General features: G+C 38.9%; 1 protein-coding gene across 3 annotated transcripts in view; it reads right to left on the reverse strand.

The window, feature by feature from the left end:
• Nucleotides 1-3,644, reverse strand: part of LOC139584268 (cyclin-dependent kinase 17-like) — a 52,980-nt gene extending 49,336 nt beyond the window's left edge. For 2 of the 3 annotated variants that reach the window (XM_071415904.1, XM_071415906.1), the window contains exon 1: nucleotides 3,164-3,644. The gene's annotated coding sequence lies outside the window, so the exon portion shown is untranslated. The remainder of the gene's footprint in view (nucleotides 1-3,163) is intronic. The other variant, XM_071415905.1, reaches the window with a different exon arrangement.
• Between the last annotated feature and the right edge of the window lie 2,356 nt (nucleotides 3,645-6,000).

Raw genomic sequence — 6,000 nt, forward strand, 5'->3', positions numbered from 1 at the left:
GCCTGGTATGGCAACTGCTCGGCATCTGACGGTACAGTACATCACTGGGGCCAAGCTTCCTAACATCCAGGACCTATATACTAGACCCCAAAAATTGTCAAAGACTCCAGTCAGCCAAGTCATAGACTGTTCTCTCTGCTACCGCTTGGCAAGCAGTACCGGAGCGCCAAGTCTCAGACCAAAAGGCTCCTTAACAGCTTCTACCCCCAAGCCGTAAGACTGCTGAACAATTAATCAAATGGCCACCCGGTCTATTTACATTGACACCCCCCCCCCTCCCTTTGTTTTTACGCTGCTGCAACTCGCTGTCTATTATCTATGCATAGTCACTTTACAAATTACCTCGACTAACCTGTACCCCCGCACATTGACTCGGTACCCCCTGTATGCCGTGTTATTGTTATGTAAATGTAGTAAATGTATTGTGTTACTTTGATTTTTTTACTTTATTTTGTAAATATTTTCTTAACTCTATTTCTTGAAATGCATTGTTGGTTAAGTGCTTGTAAGTAAGCATTTCACAGTAAGGTACACCTGTTGTATTTGGCGCATGTGACAAATAACATTTGATTTGATCTCCATTCTCCACACGACACAAATTCAAAAGAAAAGTGAAGATAATCACTAATATTTTTTGGGGATCTTGGATGCAATCCATTCTCTATTAATGTGAGTTAAATATAATGTACAGAATGTAGGTTTTACATAGAGGTAGACTAAAGCCTTTTGGGAGAGGATTGGCATATATACGAAGGATTTCATTTTTAAGGATTTCATTCAAAAATGATTTTGTTCTAGAAATATTTAGGAAAACAAACAAGTTTAAATGATTAGGATCCCCATGAACTACATGCAGCAGCGCCTCTTCCTAGGGGTCAACATAAAACAGCAGCGCCTCCTAGGGGTCAACATAAAACAGCAGCGCCTCTTCCTAGGGGTCAACATAAAACAGCAGCGCCTCTTCCTAGGGGTCAACATAAAACATAAAATATGGGTCAGTAAATTAATGTTGTGTATCATCACTTCACAATAATACGGTCAATTCATTTGAATTCAGTCACTTTTTGACAGCACCCCTTTTTGATTTGAACGAAACCTTACATACATATTAGCCCATTATAGAAGTGCTCAGAAAGTGACTTCTTGGACCTGAAAACCAACACATTCAAGAGATACAGGTGCTCAAAATGGCCCCATGTTGCATACCCCACGAAACCATAAGACATCCATGTCATAGCTTCACACTGAACTTAAAAAAAAATAAAAAAATACAAGGAGCACAGGTGTGCCTAAGTTGAAAAATGTAGGCGCACAATGAAAAATATTTGAGGTATTGAAGCTCGAATCCATCATTTTTCTAGGTGTACTGGTGGTCCTAAATTTTAATTCCAGGTCGCACAGAAAACTATTTACACGTACGCGAGTAAAATGGTCGCACTGTAGAGCCCTGCACATCTTCATCACTGGAAAAGACAAATGGTTTACATTGATTTAAAAAAAATTCGTTTACGAACAGGGTTTCAGATTTTTTTTCTTCATAATAAAAATTGACATTTAACGGCAATTATCAAAAAACGTGTAGACTGCGATTTTTTAAATATATTTACAGATGTTGTAGCTTAGTTCCTATTTGACATCGTCTACGGTTTGTGTTGTGCTGCCCTCGGTTGAGACAGCAGGCTCTTGAATAAAATGGTAATCAGATATTATCGTCAACATTCAAATGGTATAAAGATGGTTGGAGGTCCACACATCAGATAATGTTGACTTGAATGGGAATATCAGTTGTTTTAAATTATACTGTCAAATCATCCATAGGAAACCTATTGTAATCATAGAAATATAGATAATAGAATAGACGTGACCATTTAAGTTGGCATTCAACGGTGGGTGGACCAGCGGTCATTTTTATGGTAGGAAGGGATAGGTCCATTCTATTAATTATATTTCTATGACTGAAATGACACTCATCCTGTATTCAAGAGCATGTTGTGTCTCAACCGATGACAGACACAACACAAAATCCTCAGATTATGTGAAATAGGGTGTAAGCAACAACATAATGCAGAGTCTCTGTCCTCCCTTAAGGCACAGCTTAAGAAAAGCTTTCAAGGACCTCTGCTAATTATGTTCTCTTGTCCCTCGGATCAGACGACACCATTAGACCACAAACAAAGCTATATATGTTGTGTGTTTTGGATAGTTATTTTTGGGGGGGGGGGGGCTTGGGTGTGAGAAGCGCTTTACAAATTAAATTAATTATTATAATAATATGAGGGGAAAAATTGTGGCTTACACATTTTAATATTTGGCATTGTTTAAAAATTACCCAAAACATTTTTTTTTACATTTTCAATAAATAATAAAATAGATAAAATAGTTTGTAAGCTTATAAATGATATCAAACAACAATGTATATTTTACAGTGATGAAGACTTGTCTCATGTCTCATGGTTTGGGGGGGAATGCAAAATGTGACAACTTTGAGCAGCTTTATCTCTTGAATGTTTTGGCATTCAGGTCCAAAACTTTAACTTTCTGACCACTTCTTCCATGGGCAACCGTATGGAATGTTGTTTATATCAAAAGGGATGCTGTCAAAAAGTGTTTGAATTTAAATGGATTTACCCAATACAAGCCCACATAAGCCTACATTCTAAACAAGTAGGGATAATGTGGTGTTTTTTTTGCCAAATATGTTTTCAATTAATATTTTATTTTGGTTCCTCTTAAACCCTGTTTTGGGAAATAATTGTACCTTTCCTTATCAAACAAGAACATATTTCTGCGAATTCAGCACCAAATAGTGCACACTTATCTATCACATGATAGTAGCGGCGTGCCTTTTAGACGTGTAATTATTCTCAGTGGAGAGGGTATCCAGTTTACATCCCAAAGCCTAGTAGGCAGGACCGGATAACTCCAATAGAAAACAGCCTGTCCCCCACAATAACAAATTGAAATGCATGGACAAACACACAGCAGTGAAGAAAACATTGTTACATTGTTACCCCATTTTGTGACAATGCAGGGTAGAATGTGTCTTGTCGTTGTTGTTCTATGAATGTAGCCACCGCAAGCCGTTATCACCAAGCCACTTGTACATTAGGCTAACATTTGTTGCAATATCGGACCCATAAGAACATGTAACTATAGCGCTCACCAGAAACGATGTGCGTTGTTCCGACCAGTGTCCCCGTCCCCGGAGTTTCTTTTCAGGCCGGATGCAGTCTTTCCACACGCCGTAAAAAGAGGAATAATTTGTTGTCTGCGTGTACTAGTTTATTATCTCCGATAATGTCGCCTAAATCTGCGAAGGTGTCGCTTCCAGCATGACTATTGAGGATTCGAAGTTATAACCCTGGTAGAAAAGAAGCAGTAGCGAGTGTTCCGTTCCCTTTTCGGTAGGAGAACATACCAGTTGTGCGAACCGATGATCACAATAGATCGCTCGTGAGGGGTGCTTGCCTGCTTAGGCCGCGTTAAAATGCTAGTCGGAACTATGACACTTAGAAATGTCCGACTTGATGAGTCGTTCAACACGGCACGTGTATAACTATAACCAGTTAGCAAGTCGGAAATTTCCGAGTTTCCAAGTTTCCACAAGTAGTTGAACACAGCACTGCTGCTGCTTACTAACTACTACCACCGCAGTGTCATCAAAAAAACATTTTCAGACAGAAGAATTTCAACCATGGTCACTAGGTGAAATAGCGCCACCCTTCGCTGTGATCGCTACCGGCTACCACACACACCGGACAGGACAGCAGTGTTGTACTGTTCGGTCTTGAGACCACATTGAGTGTATTGTCTTGGTGTCGGATACATTTTTACTCGATCTTGACTCGATCTAAGAAAGTGAGGACTCGTAATTTATTTCCGAGACCAGCTCATTACAAAAAAAACTCGTAGCCTGATTATCAGCTCCCATTCAGTCAGCGCATAAAACCGCTTTGCCAGGTCAAATATCCACGCTTCTTTCATGACACATTCATTTCTTATCGCCTATTGAATCCCGGGCTTGCTACTTTTGCTATTTCTACTTTCGTTGATAAAATATCCTCAAACTTTGTTGCGCTCATCAGAATGTCTTTAAATCTGTTTTATCCATTTCATATGTATATACTGTATTCTAGTCAAAGCCTGTCCTATTTAACTATTCCTGTACATATAATATTCTTCTGATATACTACTTATTCTAACCATAACCATATACATATTGTCTATACATCCCATCACATATTTATATAGTGTAACGACCCTGGGTTTATAAAAGCGGATATCGACTCTGCCGTTTGAGTATGCTTTAGGGGCACAGTCGATAGCGCGCTGGACCTCGGGCTAGGGTTCGGAGCCTGCTCCCTGCCTGTTTCATTACCAATCAAAAGTTTGGAAACACTTACACATTCAAGGGTTTTTCTTTATTTGTACTATTTTCTACATTGTAGAATTATAGTGAAGACATCAAAACTATGAAATAACACATATGGAATCATTTAGTAACCAAAAAAGTGTTAAACAAATCAAAATATATTTTATATTTGAGATTCTTCAAATATTTGTCTTGATGACAAATTTGCACACTCATGGCATTCTCTCAACCAGCTTCATCTGGAATGTTTTTCAAACAGTCTTGAAGAAATTCCCACATATGCTGAGCACTTGTTGGCTGCTTTTCCTTCACTCTGCGGTCCAACTCAAGACAAAGAGTGGCTACTTTGAAGAGTCTATATTATATATTTTGATTTGTTTAACACTTTTATGGTTACTTTATGACTCCATATGTGTTATTTCATAGTTTTGATGTCTTCACTCTTATTCTACAATGTAGAAAATAGTACAAATAAAGAAAAACCCTTGAATGAGTAGGTGTGTCCTAACTTTTGACTGGTAGTGTATATATACTCCAGACTCCGACATTGCTCGTCCTAATATTTCAATATTTCTTGATTCCATTATTTTACTTGTTAGATACGTGTGTATTGTTGTCTATTGTTGGTTATTACTCTACTGTTGGAGCTAGGAACACAAGCATTTCGCTACACCAGAAATAACATCTGATAAATATGTGTATGCGACCAATAAAATGTGATTAGATTTGAAGTCGCTGGTAGGGAGCAGTGGTGGATATTGTTTGAAAGTTGCTCTTACTAGTTCTTTTTAAAGTGGCTCTCTATTTTCCCTCAGCATGCATTTCTTCACCATTCTGAACGTTTAAAGAATCCATTTTTTTTCCTGAAATATGAACCCAAAATACTGGAAATTTTTAACTGTAATTATGGTGGCGATTTGACATTATTACAATCTTGGTCTTGACTCAGACTCGATTAGTACCGATCTTGGACTTGAATCGGACTTGCATTTTTCTGGTCTCTGTCTAGAATTGGTCTCACCCCCCCCCCCCCCCTCCTCCTTTTGGTCTCTGTCTTGACTCGGTCTCACCCCCCTCCTCCTCCTCCTCCTTTTGGTCTCTGTCTTGACTCGGTCTCACCCCCCCCCCCCCCCTCCTCCTCCTTTTGGTCTCTGTCTTGCCTCGGTCTCACCCCCCCCCTCCTCCTCCTTTTGGTCTTGGTCTTGAATCGGTCTCGCTTTAGGTGGTCTCGAACACAAAACTGCAGGACAGCCAGTGTAATGTCGCCCCACAGTGGCCTCTGGTGTAGGTTGGTTCCATGGACCCATTGAAATCACATTTAGATACTGTATGAATCTGTGTCATATAATCCCCACTGGTTTGATTTACTGAAGATTGTTCCTCTCTATTGAAAAATGAATTGGGAATGTACTCTGCAACCATGTATTTTAGGAATTTCTTGAGACAATATTTATTTATTCGGACAATATCTATTTGTCGCAATATATATTTGTTGCTTTTTTGAAAAGCTTAATATAATCAAATAACACTGATGTTGTAGGAAAATAGCAGTCCATCTTGTGTGTGAGATGGAGAGGGATGTTTTTAACGTTCCATGTTGATGTTAGTATGAATCTCTTCACCACTAT

The sequence above is a fragment of the Salvelinus alpinus genome, chromosome 9 (assembly GCF_045679555.1).
Source record: "Salvelinus alpinus chromosome 9, SLU_Salpinus.1, whole genome shotgun sequence".
In the NCBI taxonomy this organism is placed as follows: domain Eukaryota; kingdom Metazoa; phylum Chordata; class Actinopteri; order Salmoniformes; family Salmonidae; genus Salvelinus; species Salvelinus alpinus.